The sequence below is a fragment of the Miniopterus schreibersii genome, assembly GCF_964146895.1.
Source record: "Miniopterus schreibersii genome assembly, chromosome: 3".
Lineage (NCBI taxonomy): Eukaryota > Metazoa > Chordata > Mammalia > Chiroptera > Miniopteridae > Miniopterus > Miniopterus schreibersii.
The window spans coordinates 5,721,741-5,749,087 of record NC_138103.1 but is presented as its reverse complement, the minus strand read 5'-3'; positions in this window follow the sequence as shown (position 1 = coordinate 5,749,087).

Below are 27,347 nucleotides of genomic sequence, written 5' to 3'. Positions count from 1 at the left end.
AGCAGGCCCCCAGCCCAGGGCTCCAGGGCCGGGAAGAGACATCCCCACAACTCCGGGCTGTGAAACCAGCGAGGACTGTCCCTGAGGGTCTCGGAGGCTGCGGGAACCCCAGGCAGCTCCTCCTAAAGGGCCTGGCACGGACTCACTCGGACGCTCCCTCTGAGCCCAGCGCCGGGCAGCAGCCTGAAAGGATCCGGGACACTCGGGGAGGGACTAACCTGCCTGAGATCCGGGCGAGAGCTGCAGGGGCGGCTTCTTCCCAGGCAGAAGGGCTGGCAGAGGCCATGGCTCCTGTGGCGAGTCCTCCCCGCACACAGCCGGCAGGCAGGCACCATATTTGAATCGCCAGCACCTGACCCACACCGTTGGCCCCGCCCCATGATTCCCGGAGGCCCCGGCCCTCACCACCTGCAGCTCATCCAGGCCATTTCCAGGGGCTTTTCTGTGCACGTGGCCTCTCCAGCCTCATGCTTAGGACTTTCCTAAAATCTCTCAAAGAAGCAGCAGCGGGCTTCTGCTTGATAAGTGGCCCCAGGCCTGGCACTAGCAGCAGCTGCATTGGCTTATAGCTTGGCCTCTCCTGGGCACCTCCAAGCCCAGCATAAGCAGCAGCCAACTACAGTTTGCTGTGTAGCTCATGCTGGGTGGCCCTGGGCAAGGCACTGGCAGAGGCTGACTTTGCACCTCCCGGGAGGCCCCAGAGACAGTGCACCTGGTGGTCAGACTCCACCATGCTGGATTACAACCCTACCACATCCATGAGGGACACACTCAAGGGGCGCACTTGGTGAACATCAAAGCCCCACTGAAGTAAATCCTGCTCCATAGGGGTGTCTCCAGCACAGCAGCTCTTTGGCTGTAGTTGCAGCTGGTCCTCACAGCCGAATGGCCTGGGGGTAAATTCCTCCCAGTGACGCCAACAGCATCCAAGGCTCAACTACAACTGTTCAGAGCACACAGCCCACACAGGGGAGCACCTAGAGGGCCCAGCTCAGGTGACTGGGGAGGCTGAGCCACTGGACCCTACAGGACACCTACTACACAAAGCCACTCTACAAATTCCAGGAGACATAGCAGCTCTACCTAATACATAGACACAAACACCTGGAAGCAGCCAAAACGTGGAGGCAAAGAAACATGTCACAAAGGAAAGAACAGAAGAAATCTCTGGAAGAGGAACTAAATGAAATAAAACCGAGCAAGCTAACAGATACAGAGTTCATAATTTTGGTTGTAAGGATGCTCAATAATATTAGTAAGAGTATTAGGAAAACAAGTAAGGCGATCGATGACATAATAAAGTACCAATCAGAAATGAAGGCTACACAAACTGAAATGAAGAATAAGTTACAGGGATCAACAGTAGAGTAGAGGACGCTGAGAATCAAATCAGCAATTTGGAACATGAGGAAACAAAATACAGCCAACCAGAGGAGCAAAAAGAAAGAAGAATCCAGAAATATGAAGATAGTATAAGGAGCCTCTGGGACAACTTCAAGAGGCCCAACATTTGTATTATTGGGATGCCAGGAGGAGAGGAAAGAGAGCAAGAAATTGAAAACCTATTTGAAAAAATAATTACAGAAAACTTCCCCTACCTGGGGAAAGAAATTGACTTACAAGTCCAGGAAGCACAGAGAATCCCAAACAAGAGGAACCCAAAGAGGCCCACAGCAAGACACATCATAATTAAAATGCCAAAGGTTAAAGACAAAGAGAGAATCTTAAAAGCAGCGAGAGAAAAGCAATTAGTTACCTACAAAGGAGCACCCATACCACTGTCAGCTGATTTCTCAACAGAAACTTTGCAGGCCAGAACGGAGTGGCAAGAAATATTCAAAGTGATGAAAAACATAGAACTACAACCAAGACTGCTCTACCCAGCAAAGCTATCATTTAGAACTGAAGGTCAGATAAAGAGCTTCACAGATAAGAAAAAGCTAAAGGAATTCATCACGGCCAGACCAGCACTACAGGAAAAGTTGAAGGGTCTTCCTTAAGAAGAAGCTAATGAACAAAAAAATCTGACAAACTAAATAGATCCAGAGACATTGACACATGCAACAGACGATCATATTTCAGAGGAAAGAGGAAAGGTGGGTGGAGGGTGGGAAGAGATTAAGCAAAGAAGTTATATGCATATATGCATAACCCATGGACACAGACAATAACGGGGTGAAGGCCTGGGGAGGGGGTGGGAGCAATGTGGAGGGGGTCAATTGGGGGGAAAATGGGACACCTGTAATACTCTCAACAATAAAGATAAATTAAAAAAAAAAAAATAGCCAAACTCGTAGAAGCACATAGTAGAATGGTGTCCAAGGGCTGCGGGGAGAGGGAACTGGGGAGTTGCCACTCAAGGGGCATAAAGTTTGTTTTGCAAGATGAGTCAGTTCTATAAATCTAATCTTTGAGGTTGTGCCTAGAGGTAACAATATTGTATTGTACACTTAAATTTTGTCAGAAGGGTAGATCTTATGTTAAATGTTCTCACTTCAGTTTAAAAAAAACAATTCAAAAAACATAAAGACTGTTTAGGTAAGACTCTGTAGAGATGTGAGGAGTACTTCTAAAAAAAATTCCCCTTTATTTAAGTTGGTCAGTGAAGGATTTTGTTAGCAACTTGAGGATAAGAATTGATCGGGTGGTGAGCGTTGTTTTTGTTACAGAACACTTCACAATGGATAGGGCTTTATTTCAACACAGCAGAGCCATGTGAGTCATTTTATTTCATCTTCATCATTATTCATGTGAAGCGAACAGAGTTTTATTAGCTCGTTTTGCACACGAGAAATCTGCAGCACAGAGACAGCAAGCAATGTGCTCACAATTACCTTGGGTCTGAAGACTGTGGGACCCACAGATGATTCTGTCCAATTTCCCCATTTAACAGATGAGAGAACTGAGGTACAGAGAAGTTAAGAGGTGTTCATGATCACTAGTATCAGAGTGGAATGCAAATGCAGCATTTATAACTTGAAGTCTAATGCCAAAGAGACAATACCAATAAGTTACAGTTGCATCATGTCTGTGTGTTGTGTGGATAAAAAGTCACCGTGCCATTTTCCTTTGTTTTGTATAGTTTCTGAGGCCAAGAATTCTCACACACCTAGAATACTCCAGGTACTCCAGTTGTCAAACTAGAAGAGGAGAGAAGGTTTCAATGTTCTCCCCAGCTCGGGAATCATGAGAACATTCCCCCAAACCTGAGCTTTTTTCTTTTCACAACCATTGAACTCCAATTGCCGAAAGTTTAATTTTCTTTAAGAGCCTCAGAAATACTCCTAAGAGAAAGGCATGGAGTAGTAAGAGCACTGAGAGTAAAGGTGCTTACCAGAATCTTCCCTGCAGGGATAAAACATTGACATTTTCAGAAAGCATGACTCATCGGTGCACAGATGAGGCCAGTTCCGCCAATCAGGAGGATGACAGAAGCAGAGCAAGTAGAAAGGCCAGCAGGTAGTCAGTCTAGTGGCTTGACTAGGTGGGGGCAAAGGAATGCACTGGCCTGCTCAGGAAAGTTCCAGAATGTCCTGACTACCCTGAACACTGAAAGCTGTCTTCTCTGGAACAGTCATCCCAGGGACTCCGCATTGCTGATGTAGAGGCCAGCAATGCAGAGTCCCTAGGATGACTGTATGCGTTTCCAATGAATGCAACGTGGGACTCTGGTACCACTGTGCCTCTCTCTCTAGCTGCCTCTGGGGAAAGGTTCTCTCTCTGGTCCTCTGGAGAGAGAATTTAGTGTTTGGCCCAAGCTTTCGAAAGTGAGGGTGAGTCACACACCTGGCAGCTGATATCTAAAGCCAGCAGGTCTCTGGAGCCTTCTAAAGAGATGCACATGAGACCTTCCTATGTTGACAACTTCTGATTCTGGAAACCAACACTGGAACCTATCAGGGTGGTGAGATTTCAGACTCTGGTGCCTTGTGGAACTGGGTTTAAGAGGCTTATGTGACCTTGGCTGAGTCACTTCTCTCTGTCACAGTTTCCTACATGTAAACTAGACAAAAATGGCATCTACCTCATACAGTTGCTATTAGGATAAAAGAAATCGTTTAGTATTCCCTGAAATGTAGCCATTTGAGTACCATGTGCATGATTTTTGCCACGTGTACTATTATTAACATGATCTTTCTCTTTCAGTTTACTCACATAGAAATAACTACTTAAAAGATTAGATATTTAAAATTTATGTTAAAATTAATTTTTGTCACATTTAGGCAAACTAGTCTTTCTTGCTCTATAAAGAAGAAAACCATTTAAAAAATTATGGTGGGGCAAGGGTTGGGGGGCATCAGTGTCACTGAAATTCTAGCTAGTGTCTTAGCCTGCTGAGGCTCTGAGCCTAAGGCCTGTTCATTCTGTCAAAGGGGAGTCAGCAAGTCTTACAGAGGTGGCAGAGGCCCTGGCACCCACTGGAGCCTCCCCTGATGGAATTAGAATGGCGAGGAAGGGATGAGCTCTCCCACTGTGATTCAGTGATACTGAATATTGGGTCAAGGAACCCCTAAAATGGTCTTCTTCGTGCCTCTCTCTCTAGCTGCCTTTGGCGGAGGCTAAGACTGTTCCAGAGAAGACAGCTTTCAGTGCTCAGGTATTCATGACATTCTGGAACTTTTCTGAGCAGGACAGCTCATTCCTTTGTCCCCACCTATTCAAGCCACTAGACTGACTACCTGCTGGTCTTTCTAGTTACTCTCTTGTCTTCGTCTGTCCAGGCTGCTATTACAAAATACCACAGAGTGGGTGGCCTTAAAACCACAGAAATTTATTTCTCACAGTCCTGGAGGCTGGGAAGGCCAAGATCAGGGCAGCTGATTAAATCACTGGCCATTGATGATCAAACTCAACCTCCAGGCCCTCTCTCCTCCTTGGAGGTGGGGTGGTGGTGTTGCTGATAGTTACAACCCTCTAATCACTTGGTTGGTTCTCCAGGCACCAGCCCTCAGCCTTAGGTTAATGTCGCCTCATTAACATAACAGAAGACACCCTTATTGCTGTCAAACTTCAGAAATTCCAAGGGCTTCAGGAGCTCTGTGCCAGAAATGGACAAAGACCAAATAGATATTTCTTAGTATAAATCACAATAGCAAAGAGCACAAGGCAAATCCCACAGCCACCCTTAAAGAATGTGTCCCTAGAGGCTGGCTGCATTTGTATAGACTGAGAGCCAACCATTTGGCAGTGCTCATATCTCCCTGTCTGCCTGCTTTACACCATGCTGCTTACTTCCTCGCACAGTCCCACAGCCTCAGTTCACCCAACAAGCTCCCCATGTTCTGGCAGGTCTGAGGTGATACTTCACTGAGGTTTTTAATTTGCATTTTTCTGAAGATTAGTGATGTTGAGAATCTTTTCATATGACTCTTGGCCATCCATATGTTCTTTTTGTAGTAGTGTCTATTTAGGTTCTCTGTCTATTTTTTAATTGGATTTTTTGTTTTTCTGGTGTTGATGTGTATGCGTTCTTTATAAAGTTTGGATATTAACCCCTTATAGGACTATCACTGGCAAATATTCTCCCCCATTCAGTAAGTTGTCTTTTTGTTTTGTTGATGGTTTCTTTTGCTGTGCAAAACCTTTTTACTGTGCAAGAAGTTTGATACAGTCTCAGTTGTTTATTTTTCTTTTTTTCCCCCTTGTCTGAGGAAATATATCAATAAAAATATTGCTAAGAGAAATGTCAGAGATTTTACTGCCAATGTTTTTTCTAGGAGTTTTAAGGTTTCAACCCTAATGTTTAAGTCTTTAATCCATTTTGACTTTGTTCTTGTATATGGTCTAAGAAGATGGTCTAAGTTTTTTTTTTTTTTTTTTTTTGCATGTATCTGTCCGATTTTTCCAATGCTATTTATTGAATAGACTTTTTAGTCCATGATGATCTTTGTCATTGACCATATAGGAGAGGGTTTATTTCTGGGGTCTCTATTCTGTTCCATTGACCTGTATGTCTGTTTTTATGCCAGTTACCATGCTGTTTTGATTACTATAGCCCTGTAATATAGTTTGATATCAGATATCATGTTACCTCCAACTTCATTCTTCTTTCTCAAGATTATTGAGGCTATTCAGGTCTCTTTTGGTTCCATATAAAATTTTAGATTGTGTGTTTTAGTTCTATGAAATACACTATTGGTATCTTTACAGATGTTGTGTTAAACCTATAGATTGCTTTGAGTAGTATAAACATTTTAATGATGTTAATTCTTTCTATCCATGAGCATGGTATATGCTTCCATTTATTTGTATCTTCATTTGTTTTTTATTATTTCCTCTCTTCCATGCATTCTGCTGTTAAGTCCATTCCCCAAGTTTTAAAAATTGTATTTAGTTTAAAAAATTTTAGGTTCTTTTTTCAGATCTTTTATTTATTTGCTGACACTTTCAATTTATTTACTAGGGTTTTCAATTTTTTTACTTGTTTCAAGTATTTTTGTGATTGGTTATTAAAGTATTTTTACAATGGCTGCATTAAATTTTTTGTCAGATCATTTTAACATCTCTGGCATCTTGGTGTTGGCATCTATTGATTGTTTTTGTTTTTTTTCCATTTAGTTTGAGCTATTTCTGGTCTTGGTATGATGAGTGATTTTCAGCTGAAGCCTGTATATTTTTTATTATGTTACAAAACTCTGTATCTAACTAAAGACTTCTGTTTTGGCTGGTTTTCTCTGACACTGATCTATCAGAGCAAGAGAGTAGTGCTGCCCTATTACTTTCAGGTAGAAGTAGAAGTTGTACTTACGTTTGTTTTATATATAAGATGCATAGATTTTAGTTGTACTTAGCAGGAGGAATAGAAAAAAGTATATCTACCAAGTGTCAGAAATGTAGTGCAAATTGCACAGCAATTGCAGTCTGAATCCTGAATCTACCACTCATAGACTATTCTGAGGATCAAAGACAATATGTAGCATTTCTTAGAGTACTCTCATTTAAATTCCCTCCTTTAATCTGTATATCAAATCTGTAAATTTGGTCTTATCAACATAATTTTGCAGATTAGACTCAGAAAGAGATTGCAAGATGGCTGCAGATTAAGTGGAAGCTACACTGACACTCTCCCAGGACCAAACTGAATTACAACTAAAATATAGAAAAACCATCCTGAATATTCAACTGAAGACTAGCTGGAACAACCTTTGCAACCAAATACATAAAGTGGAGACTGCATAGGGACTGGTAGGAAATGCAAAGGTGCAAGAGAGGGCTGGCAGGGTTTCCACAGGCCGCAGCTGAAGCTCCAGAGGGATATCTCAGATGTGGGGTGTTCCCATTGAGAACTCTTGGGTCTAAACCCCAAGCTGGGTTCTCCAGCCCAGAGTACAAGAACTGAAAAAGGTGCCCACATAACATCTGGCTCTGAAAAGCAGTGGGGTTTCTGTCAGCCAGGGAGAGACAGCTGGAAATGCAGGTGTCCTCTTAAAGGGCTAATGCACAGTTTCATGTGCTGCCACTCACCTTGGGCTCCAGCAGACAGAGGGCAGAGTGGACTAGTACTGTGTGAAGAGAATCCAGGATTAGGGGCTCTGGAGATAGAGCTCAGATTCGTGTGCTGAGTCATTCCCCCAGACTGCAGCAGACATCTTTCTCAGGCAGACCTTTACCATCCAGGCAGCTTTTGCCTGAAAGAGGGGGAAAGCAATTGCCCTACCCTGATGGAAAACCTCTTTCCCCACCCTGTGGAGCTTACTGCTTCCTGTTATCTACAGCCTGAGGCTCATTAAGAGACTGAGAATAACAATCAGCTTGCAGGCCAAGGTGGATTTCTGGATGCTTTAAGCCTTTGCCTGATCTGCTGCTGGCCCTGGGGCTAGAAAAGCAGGCCTTTTATGCATCTTGGTCCTTTCCAAATGTACCCAACCACATCAGAAGGAGCCACAAGCTGTGGATCACTGATAACTCCAAACAGGGTACTCAAGGCCAGTCACAAGCAGCATCTAACATTGAGCTGTACCAGAGACCACCCAGAAAGACTGGGAATCCTAGGAGATCTATCTAATACATAGAAGCAAACCAAAACAGGCAGACAAAATGGGGAGACAAAAAAACAAGCTGCAAATGAAAGAACAAGAGAATTCTCCAGAAATGACAAGTGAAATGAAAATAAGCAATCTACCAGATATAGGGCTCAGAATAATGATTGTAAGGATGCTCAACAGCATGAGAAAAGATAGGGAAATTATAAAGAAAATTAAGAGTGACATAGCAAAAATAAACAATACATTGGAAGGAATAAACAACAGATTAGGGGAAGCTGAGGATCAGATCAGACACATCAAAACTAAAATGCCAAAAATTCAAGACAAAGAAAGAATCTTAAAGGCAGCAAGAGAAAAGCAATTTGTTACCTTCAAAGGAGCTTCCATAAGGCTGTAGGCTGATTTCTCATCAGAAACTCTATAGGCCAGAAGGGAATCGGCATGAAGCATTCAAGGTAATGAAGGATCTGAAACCAAGACTACTCTATCCAGCAAGACTATCATTCAAAATAGATGGTGAAATAAAGAGCTTCCCAGACAAAAAAAAGAAAAAGAAAAAAAGACTAAAGGAGTTTGTCACCACCAAAACAGCATTACACGAAATGTTAAAGGGACTGCTGTAATAAGAAGTAGAAATATATAGAGAGAGAAACACAGGCATAAAGAATTAAAATTGCAATAAATAAGTACTTATCAATAATAACCTTAAATGTAAATGAATTAAATGCTCCAATCAAATGACACAGGGTAGCTGAATGGATTAAAATATATGACCCAAATATATGCTGTCCATAAGAGACCCTCCTCAGAACAAAAGACTCACACAGGTTGAGAGTAAAGAGAGGGGAAAAATTTTTCCATATAAATGGAAATGAAAACAAGGTGGGGTAGCAATACTCATATCTGACAAGACAGACTTCAAAATGAAGGCCATGACAAGAGACAAGAAAGGTCACTACATAATATTAAAGGGATTGATCCAACAAGAGGATAACCCTGGTAAACTTATATGCACCGAATATAGGAGCACCTAACTATATAAAAATCCTTCTGGAGAACTTTAGAGGAGAGATTGACAGCAATACAGTCAAGTAGGGACATTAACATCCCATTGACTTCACTGGAAACATCTTCCAGACAAAAAAATCAACAAGGAAACAGTGGCTCTAAATGACACACTAAATCAGATGGAATTATGGAACTGCCATTTGACCCAGGGATCCCACTCCTAGGAATGTATCCTAAGAATCCTGAAACACCAATCAGAGAGAATATATGCGCCCCTATGTTCACAGGAGCGCAGTTTACAATAGCTAAGATCTGGAAACAGCCCAAGTGCCCATCAGGAGATGAGTGAATTTAAAAAAATAATTTTCTCAAGATAATTTGTCACTTAACTTGCCACCCCACCATGGATGAAGAAGAGATAAAGAAATACCCAGAAAGGGGACTATGGGGTGGCAGCTTGGTGTTAGACGGCATGAGAAATTAGAGGAGTAGAGAGCATGGGAGGCTGCAAGTAACCTTGGAGTAGACATCACAGGACCTTGGATCTGGTCCTAACTGAGTCACAAGGTTACTTGTGTGATCTCGGGCAGCCACTTCACCACTCTGTGCCTTTTCTTCTAGTGAATGCAGAAGTATAGGGTAGATGGCACCTAAGGTGCTTTTGCTGCTATACTTTTATGATGAATCTAAAATATATTAAGTTCCAAGGACATTTTAGAGACAATATATGGGTGAATGAAGATCCATTAAACAGACACACAGAACATCAGCACAAAGCAGAGTGCTGAAGATTCACTGGCAAAGACCTTGATCAAGGGGAGAAAAGAGATAATTATACATAAAGGCCCTTTAAATACCTCAAGGTTATCAAGTAATTCAGGATGAATCTTCTCTTGGAAGAGATGCCTTTGTAAAAAATCCTCACCCGAGATGTGTTTTTATTGATTTCAGAGAGAGAGAGAGAAACACCCATAGGTGAAGGAGAAACATGGATGTGCTGACTCCCTACACTCCCAGCCCCGGCTTGAACAGGCGACCTAGGTAAGTGCCCTGCCCAGAAACTGAATCCCAAAACTTTAGGTGTCCTGAATGATGCTCCAACCACTGAGCCACCCAGCCAGGGAAGGAGAGAAGCCTTTTTATGAGAAAGGAGCTGGGATCTTCCTCTTCCCTGAGACTCGCCTGGTGCCTTAGGCAGTCATTAGTTACCTCCCACTACTTGGTCCCTTCTCACATGTCTTTTTTCTTTTCCTGTTAACAGTACCTTGGTTTTTTAATGTAATCTGTTCCAGACGACCATTGGAGTTCTGAAACATTCGAAAACCAAGGAGTGGTTTTCCATAGAAAGTAATGCAAAATGGATTAATCCATCCCAGACCTTTAAAATCAACCCCTAAAACAGCAATTTAATATGAATTTTACTATCTAATGATACCACAGATCCATAAAATGATACACAGTGAAAGCAATAAACACAATATGTTGTACTGTAAAAGCAATAATAAATAAACACAATCTAAAAACAGTACTGTAGATGATAAAAATGAAAATGTAATTTTTTCTTACCTGCAATGATGATAGTCATGGTTTGGATGGGGGTCCCCTTCAATAATCACAATAGGTGACTGTTGTTCAGGTGTTCTGTGGCCCTCTCCCAGAATCACTGTAGGTCACTCCTCTCCTGCCAGTTCCTTCCCTTGATTTTTTTACACCACTGACACCTGATTCAGACTCATTGGATCTTTTCCTCACTAAAAAATTCTCAGTTGACATTTGTTTTTACCGATGTTTTAAAATTTGTCTAAAGTGAGATATAGCATTAGTATTAAAAGTGTTAGTGGCGTGACTTACAGCAGCTTTATCAGGGTGAAATTTTCAACAAAAATTTGCATTCCAACCCATTTTGCACACATTTCTTTGATCAGTGCAATAGAAACACTTTCTCTTCCCTCCTCCCCTGAAGACAATTCCTCAGTTGCCACCTGTTGCTGCTCCGTCAGAATGTTTGGAAGTTCTTCTGTGGTCAGTGGAGTCTTGTGGTCCCCACTGACCCCTCCACATCATCGCTACTCACTTCCAAGCCCGTGGACTGTCCCAGAGACACAGTATCCTCAGCAACAGGAGCATCCTCTCCAACACCCTCAGATACGCGTCCAGGGACAGCTTCTGGCCACAGTTTCTCCCAAGCTGACTTCATTGTTCTGTGAGACACATCCCTCTCTGCTTTGTCTATGAGCTGTAAGCAATGTGGGCTATTGAAAGGATTCTTCCAGAACTCTCTGAGGGTTAGCTCTGTGTCTGAGGTCACCTCAAAGCACCTTTGGAACAGTGCTTTGGTGTAAAGCTTCTTAAAATTAGATATGACCTGCTGGTCCAGGGGCTGGATGAGTGGAGTTGTGTTGAGAGGCAAAAACTTTACATCAATAAAACTGAACTCTTCCATCAACTCGTCTTCCCAGCCTGGAGGGTGAGCTGGAGCAGTGTCCATAACAAGCAGACGCTTCATTGGAAGATTTCTGTCTTGGAGGTGTTTTTTTACCCTTGGCCTGAACACTTCATGAACCCACTCAGTAAAAAATTGCCTGGTTACCCAAGCTTTGCTGTTTGCCCTCCACATCACATGCAATTTGCTTTTTATGACATTGTTTTTCTTAAATACCCTGGGGTTCTCAGAATGGTGGACTAGCAAAGGCTTCAACTTAAAATCCCCACTTGCATTCCCACAAAATAAAAGGGTCAGCCTGTCTTTCATGGGCTTGTGTCCTGGCCGTGATTTCTCCTCTGTTATGTAGGTTCTCTTTGGCATTTTCTTCCAAAAGAGGCCTGTCTCACCACAGTTGAAAACTTGTTGGGGAAGGAAACCCTCTGCATAATCTTTAAACTCCAAAGCAAATTGGTCGGCTTCTTCTTTGTTGGCACTGGCAGCTCACCATGTCGCACCACACTGCGCATGCCACTTCTCTTAAACGTTTCAAACCACCCTCTACTTGCCTTGAAAATACCACTCTCAGCACTTGTTCCAGGGGTGTTTTTGATGAGGTCAGCATGCAAATGTAAAGTTTTTTCACAAATCATGCTCTCAGAAATGCTGTAACCGGCCAACTGTTTTTCATTTAGCCATATGAAAAGCAGTTTTCCCACTTCTTCAATTGTCTGTGTTCTTTGTCTTGTGTTTTAACACCTCTTGCAACATGGGCTCCTTTAATGGCATCTTTATTTTTTAAGATGTTACACATTGCAGATTTGGCCATACCAAACTGCATTGCCAGATCACGTACACGGACATTGCTTTCATGTTTAGAAATAATTTCCTTCACCTCTATTGTTGATCCATTAATGATTCTCTTGGCTTTGCAGCTTTTACCCATGTCTCACAGCAAGGGGTGACTGGCAGAGGGCTCCTGAGATGGCATGAACACAGATTGATTGCACACAGTCACCAAATAAGCCCAAATATCACCTCTGCGTTGCACAGGTGCTCAGGGATCCACACCTGGCAGCTGGGCCTCAGGATCTTGCACTCAGCAGAAGCCATGTGGCATGTTCCACTTCCAAGGCATGTTCAAAAACCGAAGCATTTACTTCTGGGTTTACGGCGTTCGTAAACTGAAATGTTCGAAAACTGAGGCACCACTGTATTACAGATGTTCTCCATTCCCATGCCCCCATGGCCCCTTTCTACCCTGGCCCTGGCCCACCCCAGCCTTCACCACATTATTGCCTGTGTCCATGGGCTAAGCATATAGGGATATGTGTTTGGTTAATCCCTTCCCGTCCCCCACCATGCCCATCCCCTCTGAGACCTGGAAACAGCCCAAGTGCCCATCAGTAGCTGAGTGGATAAAAGAGCTGTGGGACAGTCACACCATGGAATACTATGTGGATGTGAAAAAGAAGACCATCCTCTTTGGGGGAGCATGAAGAGGCCTGGAGATTTTTATGCCGTTTCCTACATCCATGCCTCTGGACCTACGAGGTTCCTCAGTTTATTCTGTTAATTAGATTCCTTGTATGGGTGAGATCATGTGATACTTGTCTTTCTCTGACTGGCTTTTTTGCTTAGCATAATAATCTCCAGGTCCATCCATACTGTCCCAAAGAAGAAAGGATCATTCTTTTTCACAGCTGCATAGTATTCCATTGTGTAAATGTCCCACAGCCTTTTTAGCCACTCAGCTACTGACGGGCACTTGGGCTGTTTCCAGATCTTAACTATTGTAAATAATGCTGCTATGAACATAGGGCTGTATACATTCTTTCTGATTGGCGTTTTGGGATTCTTAGGATGTATTCCTAGAAGTGGGATCCCTGGGTCAAAAGGCAGTTCCATTTTTCATTTTTTTGAGGAAGCTCCATAGTTTTTTCCACAGTGGCTGCCCCAGTCTGCGTTCCCACCAGCAGTGCACTCGGTTTCCCCTTTCCCCACACCCTCGCCAGCACTTGTTGTTTGTTGATTTATTGTTGGAGCCATTCTGGCAGGTGTGAGGTGACACCTCATTGTAGTTTTAATTTGCATCTTTTTGATGATTAGTGACGTGAACAATTTTTCTCATATTTGTTGGTCATCTGTATGTTCTCTTTGGAGAAGTGTCTGTTCAGCTCCCCCCCCCCCCATTTTTTAATTGTATTGTTTGACTTCCTGGTGTTGAGTAGTTTACTTTCTTTATATATTTCGGAAATTAACCCTTTATCAGATGTATTATTGGCAAATATGTTCTCCCATACCTGGAGAACACGTTCTTTTCATCCTGTTGATGGTTTCATTTGCTGTCAGAAGCTTCTTAGTTTCATGTAGTTCCACTTGTTTATTTTGTCTGTTTGTTTCCCTTGCCCTACAAGATGTATCTGCAAAAATACTGCTTTATGAGATGTCTGAGATATTACTGCCTATCTTTTCTTTTAGAGTTCTTATGATTTTGTAACTTAAATCTTTTATCTATTTTGAGTCATACTTGTGTATAGTGCAAATTGGTGGCCTAGTTTCATTTTTTTTTGCATGTACCTGTCCTGTTTTGCCAACGCCATGTATTGAAGAGAGTGTCTTTACTTCATTGTACGCCCTTGCCCACCTTTTCAAATATTAATTGACCATAAAAACTTGGGTTGATTTTCTGGGCTCTCTGTTGTGTTCCATTGATCAATATGCCTGCTCTTGTGCCACTACCAGGCTGTTTTGATACAATTTCTTTGTGGTATAGTTTGATATCCAGTATTGTGATCCCTCCAACTTTGTTCTTTTCTCTCTTGATTGCTGAGGATATTCAGTGTCTTTGGTTTCACAGAAATTTTTGAAATATTTGTTCTGTGAAATATGCTGTTGGTATTTTAATAGGGATCGCGGGGAATGTATAGATTGCTTTGGGTAGTATGGACATTGCAATGATGTTAATTATTCCAACCCATGAACATAGTATATGCTTTCACTTGTTTTTATCTCCCTCTCTTTCTTTATTCAATGTCTTACTGTTTTCTGAGGATAGTTCTTTTACCTCTTTGGTTAAGTTTATTCCTATGTACCTTATTTTTTTGGTTGCAATGGTAAATGGGATTGCTTTTTTAGTTTCTCTTTCTGAGAGTTCATTATTAGTGTATAAAAACACTATCAATTTCTGGATGTTAATTTTGTATCCTGCTACTTTGCCAAATTCATTTATTCATTTATTCATTTATTAAATCTAGTAGTTTTGGGTGGAGTCTTTAGGGTTCTCAATGCACAATATCATGTCATCTGTGAAAAATAACAGTTTTACATGCTCCTTTCCAATTTTGATGCCTTTTATTTATTCTTCTTGTCTGGTCATTATGGCTAGTACTATGTTGAATAAGAGTGGTGAAAGCAGACATCACTGTCTTGTTCCTGTTCTTAAGGGAGACACTTTTATTTTTGCCCATTGAATATGATGTTGGCTGTAGGTTTGTCATATATGGCCTTTAATATGTTGAGGTATAATCCCTCTATTCCCACTTTGCTGAGAGTTTTTATCTTAAATTGGTGTTGGATTATGTCAAATGCTTTTTTTGCATCTATTGATATGATCATGTGATTTCTATCCTTCATTTTGTTTATGTGACGTATCACGTTTATTGATTTGCAGATATTGTACCAGCCTTGCATCCTTGGAATAAATCTCAATTGGTCATGGTCTATGATCTTTTTAATATATTGCTGGGTCAGCTTTGCTAATATTTTGTTGAGGATTTTAGCATCTATGTTAATTAAGGATATTGGCCTGTAATTTTCTTTCCCAGTAGTGTCTTTATTTGGTTTTGGAATTAGGAAGTCTTCCTTCCTCTTGAATTTTTGAAATGGTTTGAAGAAGATAAGTGTTAGTTCTTCTCTGAATGTTTGGTAAAACTCTCCTGGGAAGCAATTCGGTCCAGTATATTTGTTTGCTGGGAGTTTTTTGATTACTGCTTAAATTTCATTAGTTGTTATCAGGCTAGTCACATTTTTTTATTCTTCCTGGTTGATTTTTCGAAGATTGTATACTCCAGAAACTCGTCCATTTCGCCCAGGTTGTTCAATTAGTATGTATATAGTTGTTCATCGTATTTTCTTAGTCCTTTGTATCTGTAATGCCAGTTTTTACTTCACCTCTTTCATTTCTGATTTTATTTATTCGGGTCCTCTGTTTCTTGATGAATCTGGCTAAAGCGTCATCAGTCTTTTCAAAGGAGCATGTAAAACTGTTATTGTTCACAGGTGACATGATATTGTACATAGAGACCCCTATGTTTTCAAAGAACCAGCTATTGGTTTCATTGATCTTTTGTACCATTTTTTTAGTCTTAGTGTCATTTACTTTCACTCTAGTCTTTATTATTTCCTACCTTCTGCTTTCTCTGGGCTTTTTTGTTGTTACTTTTTCTTAGTTCTTTTAGTTATAGGGGGGCCTGAACAGACACTTCTCCAAAGAGAACATACAGATCACCAACAAACATGAGAAAAACTGTTCACATCACTAATCATCAGAAAGATGCAAATTAAAACTACAATGAGGTTTATTTAAGGTTTTCTTGTTTCTTGAGGTCAGCCTATAATGCTATGAAGTTCTCTCTCAGGACTGCTTTCATACTGTCCCATGAATTTTGGTTTGTTGTGTGTTCATTTTTACTTGTTTCCAAGTAGTTTTTGTGTTCTTCCTTGATCTCATTGATAACACACTCATTGTTTAATATCATACTCATTAGCCTCCATGTGTTTGAATATTTTTGAGATTTTGGTTTTTTTGTAGTTGATTCCTAGTTTCATGCCATTGGGATCCAAGGAGATGCTTGATATAATTTAAATGTTCTTGTACTTGTTAATACTTATTTTGTTTCCTAACATATGGTCTATCTTTGAGAATGTTCCATGTGCACTTGAGAAGAATGTATATTTTGTAGCTTTGGGGTAAAATGTTCTTTAAATATCATTTAAATCTATCTGATCTAGTGTGTCTCTTAAGGTCATTGTTTTCTTGCTGATTTTTTTGTCTGGGAGATCTATGCAGTGATGTGAGTGGGGTGTTAAAGCCCCCTACTACGACTGTATTACTCTCTAGCTCTTTAAAGCCCTCCAAGAGTTTTTAAAATATATTTTATTGTTCCTATATTCGGTGCATATATGTTTACTGGGATTATATCCTTTTGTTGGATCAAGAGGATATAGCCCTTCAGTATTATGTAATGACTTTCTTTGTCTCTTTTATGGCCTTTGTTTTGAAGTCTATTTGGTCAGATATAGGTTTTGCTATCCCAGCTTTTTTTGGGTTCTATTTGCATGGAACATTTTTTTTTTAAAACCCTTCACTTTCATCCTGTGTGAGTCTTTAGTTCTGAGGTGGGTCTCTTGTAGTCAGCATATATGTGGGTCATGTTTTCTTATCCATTCAGCTACCCTATGTCTTTTGATTGAAGCATTTAATCCATTTACATTTAAAGTAATTATTATAGGTACTTATATGTTGCCATTTTTGTTCTTTATGCCTGTGTTCCTCTCTCTCTGTATTTCCTCTTCTTCTTATAGCAGTCCCTTTAACATTTCATGCAATGCTGACTTGGTGGTAATATACTCCTTTAACCTTTTTCTTTTCTCTCACTCTCTTTTTTTTTTTTGTCTGGGAAGCTTTATATTTCATGTTCAATTTCACATGATTGCCTTCCTATGTAGAGTAGTCTTGCTTTCAGATCCTTGCTTTTCATTACTTTAAATACTTCATGCCATTCCCTTCTGGCCTATAGTATTTCTTTTGAGGAATCAGTTGACAGTCTTACGGGAGCTCCCTTATAGGTAACTGACTCTCTCTCACTTGCTGCCCTTAAGGTTCTTTGTCTTTAATCGTTCCTATTTTAATTATTATGTGACTTAGTGTGTATCTCTTTGGGTTCATCTTTATTGGGACTCTCTGTGCTTCCTGAACTTGTGTGACTTTTTCCTGCACCAGGTTAGGGAACTTTTCTGATATTATTTCTTAAAACAGGCTCTCTATTCCTTGCTCACTTTCTTCTCCCTCTGATATCCCTATTATGTGGATGTTGTTATCTTTCATGTTGTCTCAAAATTCCCTTTAACTATCCTCATGCTTTTTAATTACTTTTTTCTTTTTGTTGCTCTGATTGGGTGATTTTTTTTCCCTACTTTGTCTTCTAATTCACTGATTTGATCCCCTGCTTTCTCTAATCTACTGTTTATTTCTTTCAGTGTATTCTTTATTTCAGACATTTTATTCTTCATTTCTGACTGGTTGTTTTTTATGATTACTACGTCCTTTTTCATGCTGTTGAGAATTCTCAAAACCATTACTTTATACTCTGCTACCAATAAATTACTTGACTCCATTTCATTTAGCTCTCTTTTTGGAGAATCCTCCTGTTCTTTCATTTGGGGCCTGTTTCTTTGTTGCCCCATATTTGCTGTTTCTTTATATGTATTCCTACATATTAGGTAGAACTGCTGTGACTCTCAGTCTTCGTGGGGTAGCCTTCTTGTGAGGCCCAGTGGTGTGTTCTCCTTGATCTTCTGAGCTGGGTGCTCTAGGAATGTCCCTTGTGTGGGTTATGTGCACCCTCCTGTTACAATTGGGTCTTTATTGCTGTTGTCCCATTCATGGTTGGGATCACCCCTCAGGCTGGCTGACTATGAGGCTTAACCCTGACCACACTGTACCAACTGTTTGTTATACAGGTGCTGACAGAACAAAACAAGACAACACAAGACTAAACCAAAAACAACATGTAAAAAATGAACAAACCAACAACAACAAAAACTAACACAACAACAAAAGAATAATAAGATAAAAAGAATACTAAAAGAACAGAGACCAAAATAATTAGAGAAAAAAAAAAAAGAAACAAAAACAAAAATATAAAAAAAGAAGAAAGAAAAGAATAAGAATAAAAAAGAAAAGGGACAAAAAGTAAAATGATAATAATTTTTAAAAAGTGGCAGTAATGAATGAAATAAAATGTAGAACCTGAAAATAAAAATGGAAAAAGACAAAATGAAGGAGAAAGAAAAGAATACAAAAAAGCAAGAGAGAAATAAGAAAAATGAAAGAAAATAGAGAAGAAAATGAATTTTTAAATGAAATATAAAAGGAGAAAAAAAGGATTTTAAAAAATGGAGTTTACCTCCATAGATTTTTGTGCGTGCTGCAATCAGCCTTTGGATCTGCTATTTTTAGACATTGCTGGATTTTGCACTCATGTTGTCTGAATCTGGCCACTTGGTGTGCTGGTCCAAGACCTCGCTGGAGGTTCTCTGGTGCAAGCAGATGTTAGTTGCTGTCCCTGTCTGGCCCTCAGCAAGCTGACTGAAGGTTGCAAGCCCCAAGTAGTCCAGTGGGTGGGGCCTTTGTAGCCCAGAGGCTGGATCTGCCTTGAATCTTTTTTTTTTTTTTTAAATATATCTTTATTGATCTCAGAGAGAGGAAAGGAAAGGGAGAGGGAGAGATAGAAACATCAATGATGAGAGTCATTGATCAACTGCCTCCTGCACACCCCCGACTGGGGATTGAGCCCGCAATCCGGGCATGTGCCATGACCGGGAATTGAACCCCGATCCTAGGCCGATGCTCAACCGCTGAGCCACGCCCAATTGGGCTCTTCCTTGCATCTTGCACTGTGAATGTGTCTGCTCTGAGCTGCTCTCCCTTCCCCCATGGAACTGCACTCTGCGTGAGTATCTGGGCCCTGCTTTAAACAGACTTGCATTGGGTGTGGTGTCCATATCTTGTGGAGGGGGCAGGCACTTCGTTTCTATCCCACTGGCTGAACTCACTGGGGAGCTCAGATCTGGTTTCCCATAATGCAGCCAATGGGCAAGCCCAGGTCTGTGTGTCTCCCAAACAGAAGCCCACTCTGGAGACTCAGTGGCAGTGCCTCAGCTCTTCCTGGCTCCCTGACACCCACTCACCACCACACCAAGTAGGAAGGCATTAAAAGAATCAGCCTGCTTTGCACTTCAATCTTTGCACCCAGCTGGCCTCCACTGGGTAGGGACTCTTCCCAGGCTCCGACTGGACCAAATGTTCGAGTCCTCCATGACGTCAGACCAAGGAGTACAGAGCACAGACTTCCAGCCCAGCACCGCTCCTCCTTGCCTCCAGTCACAGCAGGACAGGCAGACCCAGCAGTTCCTGCAGGTGTGGGGAGGGTCATTGCTTGTGTGCTCAAAGTGAGAAAGACTGGTCCTCTTTCCTAAGCCATACTGTCTAGCACCCCGCAGGGCTCTCTTCCCCAAAGTTCTTCCAGATAATACAGGGTCTCTCAGAGTCACTGCTGCGTTTACCAATCAGACCCCTCTGCTGGCCCGAGCTTTGCCATGTGGCCCCTCCCACAGATACAGATCAATGTAAACTTCCCAAGCTGATGTTATAACTAAGAAATCGCTCTTTGCTTGGGATGGTGCAGGCCAAGTCTCCCAGGTGGACCAAATCACCACTGATACCCATCGCCTGATGCCACATGGGCTTCCCTTCCCTTCTCTGTTGCTCTGGATTGGGGATCCTGTGTGGGATCCCAAGGGGTGGGGGCTCCACTGCTGCACAACCCCTCCAGCTTCCCAGCCAAGTGAGTTGGCTCACCCTCTCTGTGTTTCCTCCTGTCCTTCTTCTGTGCTCCCTGCTCTCAGCATTTCAGAGCTGCTACACTTCAGCTGGTTTTTCAATCTGATTGTTCTGCAGCTTAGCCACAAGTCTGGTCCAGTGCTGGAAGCAAATGGCTGGAACCTCTGGCTACTCTGCAGCCATCCTGGAATGTTCTTATCACATGTTTATCATATTTGCAAATGTGCCTTCCTGATGCACTGTGAGTTCCTACAGACTGAGAGTGCTTACACACTCGCTGTGTGCTAGATCTTGTCTTCTCACAAACAATTCTAGGAGCTATGTAATACACTACCACCCTCTCCATTTTATGTAGGAGAAACCTGAGGTTCATAGAGGTTCAGGGACTTGTCCAAGGGCATTCAGCTTGTAGGTGATAGAACTCACATGTTAACTTAGTTCTCTCTGCTGCTGACCCTCAGTCTTGACAATTGTACTGTTATTTTTTAATGTCTTATCTTTATAAGCCCATAGCAGAATACAGTATTTGGAACAGAGTAGTTGGTCAATAAATGTTTGTTGGATGGATGGATTGAAAGAAGAAAGGAAGGGATAAATGAAGAAAGAAATAAAGATGATGGAAAGGTAGATTAGTAAAAAGGTGGGTAAAAGAAAGAATGCAAAGTTGATAGGTTGATAGATAAAAAAGAATGGGAGGGTAGATGAACAGATAAACAGATGGATGGATGGATGGATGGGTAATTGGAACACTCTGAAATATGTAGGGGAGCATAAGATACATTAGAGATCCCAAGCAAAATATAATAGAGAACTTATCATCTCCAGCTGGTCCCGTCTTTCTTTCCTCCAAGCATTTACGCAGTTAGGGAGCAGCAGAGCATTGGAACCTGGCCTGCCTGATGCAGAAGCCTATGTCCTTGACCCCTCTAGTATAATTCTGGAGACCATCCCCTGTACCTAAGGTGCCTCCTTCCAGAGGTGGAGCTCCATTGAAGGAATGGCTGAGCATTGGGGTTCTTATAGCCAGATGGGTGTAGGTTAGGGTTTGGAAAATGGGAAGGGAAGGATCAATCAGCTTGCAACAGATACAGAAACTGGGTCCAATTCTTAGGAAAGGAAAGTGACAAGGGTTAAGTGACTCAGATATGACAAACTGAGTCTTTGATAGTATTTAGCTGGGTGACCTTAGGCATGTTATTTAATCTCATTGGGCCTCCGTTTCAAAATGAGAGTATTATTATACCCATTTTACAAAGTTATTTCAAGAATTAAGTGAAATAGAGTATGTATAAAAATGTCTGATATGAGTTCTCAATAAATCCTTGGATTCAGAAAAACTGCCTTTGAGTCTCAAGTCAGGGAGATACTATTAGATATATGGGTGTGGAAAGGTCATTTAATCTCTCTTTTTTTCAGTCATCACATATGTGCTGCTAGAAGCATCAGACATGGTGCTAGCTGGGGAGAGTGGTGTTGACATACCTAGAAGAGCTCATGATTTAGCAGAGGAGACAGGCATATGCACAACAAATAAAACCCAAATATAACCCAAGAGCTCATGGGTATCATAGCAAACTGGTTAGAATAGGCTGATAACAACTGATTAAATTGAAGCAGTAATAAAAAAAACTCCCAGCAAACAAAAGCCCTTCAAAGGGAAGTTTTACCAAACATTCAAAGTAGAACTAACACCTATCCTCCTCAAACTATTCCAAAAAATCCAAGAGGAAGGAACACTTCCAAATTCTTTTTATGAGGCCAGCATTCTTCTAATTCCAAAACCAGAGAAAAACACTGCAAAGAAAGAGAATTACAGACCAATATTCCTGATAAACATCAATGCTAAAATCTTAAAAAAATATTAGCTAATTGGATCCAGCAATATATTAAAAAGATCATACAATACGAGCAAGTGAGATTTATTCTGGTGATGCAAGGCTGGTACAATATTCTCAAATCACATAAACTAATTGAAAGACAAAAATCACATGATGATCTTAATAGACGTAGGAAAAGCATTCGACAAAATCAGCACCCATTTTTGAAAAAACTCTCAGCAAAGCGGAAATAGAGGGATCATACCTCAACATAATAAAGGCCATATATGACAAACTTACAGCCAACATCATACTCAGTGGAAAAAACTAAAAGTATTTCCTCTAAGAACAGGAACAAGACAGGGGTGTCCACTTTCACCCTCTTATTCCACATAGTACTGGAAATCCCAGCCACAGCCATCAGACAAGCAGAAAAAACAAAGGGCATCTAAATTGCAAAGGAGGAAGTAAAACTGTCACTATTTGCGGATGACATGATGTTGTACGTAGAAAATCGCAGTCTCCAGCAAAAACTAGTAGATTTAATACAATTAATATTTGACAAAGGAGAGAAGAACATACATACAATGGAATAAATATTGTCTCTTCAATAAATTGTGTTGGGAAAATTGAACAGGTACATGCAAAAAAATGAAACGAGACCACCAACTTACACCATACACAAGAGTAAACTCAAAATGGATAAAGGACTTAAATGTAAGTCATGAAACCATAAAAATCCTAGAAGAAAATGTAGGCAGCAAAATCTCAGACATCTTTCACAGCAGAATTTTCACCGATACATTGCCCAGGGCAAGAGAAACAAATGAAAAGATAAACAACTGGAACTACTTCAAACAGAAAGCTTCTGCACAGCAAAGGGAACCAGCATCAAAATGAAAAGGGAACCAGCTGTCTGGGAGAACATATTTGCAACGTACACACCTGATAACGGGCTCATTTCCGAAATATATAAAGTAGTCATACAATTTAACCAAAGGAGACAGTCAAATTTAAAAATGGGCAAAAGACCTGAATAGACACGTCTCCAAAGAAAACATACAAATGGCCTACAGACATATGAAAAAATGCTCAACGTCACTATTCATCAGAGAGATGCTAATGAAAATGACAATGAAGTGCCACTTCACCGCTGCCAGAACCGCAGCATCGATAAATCAACAAACGACACGTGCTGGCGAGGGTGTGGGGAAAAAGCAACCCTGGTGCCCTGCTGGTGGGAATGCAGACTGGTGCCATCATTACGGAAAACAGCGTGGAGCTTCCTCAAAAAATTAAATATGGAGCTGCCATTTGACCCAGGGATCCCACGTCTAGGACTATATCCTAAGCCTGAAACCCCATCAGAAAGAATATATGTGGCCCTGTGTTCATAGCAGCGTTATTTACAGTAGCCAAGGTCTGGAAACAGCCCAAGTGCCCATCAGTAGATGAGCAGACAAAACAGCTGTGACACATTTACACAGTGTGCCGGGGTCCAGCCCCAGCGGTCCCGGGGTCCCCAAAGGTGTGGACGGTGTCGGCGAAGAATGAAGGACTCGGAGACCGCGTTCAGAGCACCAGGGCAATCAGCTTCTCCTTTTATCGCCTTGTTACAACTGTATTTATACTATTAGATTTTATTGCTGGTTAAACAACATGACATCACGCTGTGTTTCGGTTTCTGTTTTGGCCTCTCACAGTTAATGACTGTACCTTCTTATCTGACCTTTGCTAAAGAATCTACATCTGTTTAGGTGTGTTAATTTTAGTCTCATCTATTGTTTATATTTCTATAGGCTATTCTACAGGTTAACCTCTAGTCTGTTATTTATACTCTGAAGTTACTAATTTTTTTTTGCTCTACCACATAGCTAAAGGAGAGTAACTGAGCCAGCTTTTCTTATGTGAAGGTTATGCGAGTCCTAAGTGAGGGTCTGGAGCTGCGGGATTGTTTGTAGCTCTGGTGAGTGACCGCCTGCCTGGCACCTGCCTCAGTCTCCCCGCTGACATTCCCCGAAGCAGCCCGTCCTCAGTGTGATATCCTGTGTGTGATTATTCTGCGTATGATTATTCTGTGTGTGATTATCCTGTGTGTGATTATTCTGCGTATGATAAGGGCTCAGGTGTAGACTGAAATCATCTCTTTCCTAGACTGCTCTTCCCTTGTGGGGATTCCCAGAGCTTTCCATTAATATAAACATCCCCCAGTAATACATTCCTTGTGGGAGCTCACTGGTGGCCTCCCTGTGGATTCCCTGCGCCACCGAGTCGGCAGGGGCCCGGACCCAGGCCTCTCCCTGGTGGGAAGGTCCCGGGGTCGTGGGCCTAACAAGTCCTAACTCAGCCTGAGTCTAAGTCCCTTACAGGCGCCACATGATATCTTTGTAATACTTGGGCCTTTTACTGAATCACTGTCTTTTCCAGTTCTCTCCGACTCCCCTGCTGGGGAAAAGTTTCCAGCTAGGACAATGCCCTTTCCTGGTGCAGTGACTCGGGTAAGGACACGGAGCGTCAGGAAGGGGAACAAGCATGGGAAGAGGGATGTGCCACACGCCAAGTCCCACGGAGCACTGGCTGTGCAGATGTCTCCTCCTTGAGGGTCGGCTTCCGGCAACAATGGAATATTATGCAGCTGTCAAAAAGAAGGATTTCTTACCCTTTAGTGAAATAAGCCAGTCAGAGGAAGACAAGTATCACATGATCTCACTTATATGTGGAATCTAATGAACAAAATAAACTGATAATCAAAATAGATCCAGAAACATTGAAGCCTGCAACAGACTGACATATTTCAGAGGTAAGCGGGGGGTGGGAAGAGATTAACCACAGAACTTATATGCATATATGCAGAGCCCATGGACACAGACAATAGTGCAGTGAAGCCCTTGGGGAGAAGGTGGGAGCAGGATCAATGAGGGAAGAAGGGGGACACCTGTAATACTTTCAACAATAAAGATAAATAAAAAAAATAAAGCCAACTGGAGATGGTCTTTAGAGGAGAAAGCTCTGTGACACAGGCTAGGGGCTGGTGACAGGCAAGGGTGGTGGTGGTGATGGGCAGGGGTGCAGCTGGAATTAATGAGGGTGGTGGAGTTTGCCTGCCTGGGCTCTGCCTGCAGCTTACGTAGATTCTTTCTGTTCCTGCAATTCATTCATTCAATAAACATTGTTTTGAGCGTCCACTGATGGCCCATAACTACTAGGCATTCCAGTTAAAGGGGTAAGCAAGGCATTAGCTCTGTCTTCCCAGAGCTTTTGCAAAGATCCCAAGTTTAAATGCCTGTGGGGGCTATTAGGGTACCATTAGCTGCTATTTAAAGAAACCCAAATCTCAGTGGCTTTCACACAATAAGAATGTTTTGCTCTCCAGTGAAACAGTCCAATACGGGTGTTTCTGGTGGGTTGGGGATAAGTGGGGGGGCTCTGTGCCATCACTCAGTAGCCGGGCTGATAGAGGCTGTTCTGTCTTTAACGTGGACCTTCCAGGGTTGCCCTGGGCGTCAGTGCTCAGCTGAGGGAGAGGGGAAGAAAAAGGGGACCTTGCACAGAAGCCTTTTATGGGCCAGGATAGGAGGAGGCCCGCATCACTTTGCACGGTTCGCTGGCTAGAGCTTCGTCCCGTGGCCATGCCTGGCTGCGAGGCCAGCTGGGAAGTGTAATGCAGCTGTGAGCTCAGGAAGAAAGGGGAAAGGTTTGCTGATTGAATATTAGTCTCTGCCATAGCAGCCCAGTGGAAGTTAGTGACACAAGGTAGATCAGGACTCCAGTGGTCAGGACAACTGAGCTCTCTCTCTCTTTTTTTAGTAATCCTCACCTGAAGGTAATTTTTCCACTGATTTTTAGAGAGAGTGGAAGGGAGGGATGGAGAAAGAGAGAGAAACGTCGATGTGAGAAAGACACATTCACACACCCCGACCGGGGAATGAACCTGCAACCCAGGCACGTGCCCTTGGCGGGAAATTGAACCTGAGACCCTTCGGTGCCTGGGCCGGTGCTCGGCCACTGGCATGACAGCCAGGGTAAACTGAGCTCTCTCAAGAGAGAGGACGTGTTTCAGTTTAGATTAGCGATTTTCAACCTTTGCATCTCATGGCACACGTAACTAATTACTAAAATTCTGCGGCACACCAAAATCACACTACAGTATATTTTTGTCCATCAGGGAAAAAATAGGTGTAATTTTGATTCCTTCACACTTCACGGCTATTGTTGTGTTGGCTGATGTCATTTTTTTATTTGACTAAGAGAAAAGAGGTCAGCGCCCCTGACTAAATAGTCAGGTATTGCACGTTTTAAAAAATTTTGTGGCCCAGTTGTTAAAAATCGCTGGCTTAGAGGATCATTGCCAGGTGGGAAATGGTGCGAAATCTTTGGCTTTTTCAAGAGAAGCTGAAAATCTGGATATTTAAGTGTCTATAAATATTGGCAGTTAATTTAAAAATGTGAAGGCATGCTGTGGGCAATATTCTGCAGGCCAAACTAACCAAACTGCAGGCCAAATGTGGCCCAGGGTTTGCCAGGTTTTGGCCTCAAGCTCATGGTCCAGCTGGAGAGACCTAACACGTAATTACAATTCCCTGTGATGAGAGCTGCCACTTTGCATAGGTCTGCATTTAGTCCCTGACATTTATTGAGCACCTACTATTGCTGGGTTCTCTTCTAGGTGTTGGGAAATAAAAGGGTGTGTACAAGATAGATCCAGTCCCTACCTTGTAGGATAAGGTGTTCCTGTAGATGCATCAGCTTTGATCAGGGTCTACTGGGCAAACAGATATTGAACAAACAAATACGAAGAGCCGAATGGGTACATTGGGTGTGTATGATAAGGGAAACTAACTTGGCCGGGGGATTAAGGAAGGCTTCCTAAAAGATGAGAAGTTTAAGGGAAGATATGAGATTTGAGGAGGAGATATCTGGGTGAAAGGAGGTGATGGGAAGTATGACCCAGACAAAAGAGCGGCACGTGCAAAGGCCCTGAGGTGAGAAAGAGGACAGGGCATTTGAGGAACTCAAGGATGGGATCTTAAGCATAGAGCAGCACCAACATATTCAAGGCCCAAGGGTACAAATGGAGGCCCACACACCTTATGCCTAAATATTTCCAATTATCTATTAAATTCTAAATATAAAATACAAATGATAATGAATATCAAAATCCAAATCAAAATTATTTAAATAAAACTGGAATTCATTGTAGCTTTAAGAACTTAAATTCAAACTCATTAAATAATCTGTCAGTGTGAAGAATAGAGATCGTGCTTGTCGGGAATGGGATCTCGATCAACAGGCACAAACACTTCAGAGTAAAATAATTGTTTAATATTGTAGAATATTTCTCATCTTCCACATCCAACCACTGCAAATGCCAAGCTAATTTTTTAGTACCCCTGAAGCCATAAATTGAAACATGAAGAGACGCAGAAAAATGGTTGCTTGGAAATACTAGGAAACGGTGCTTCACTTTGTAAGAATACATTGCATTTGTG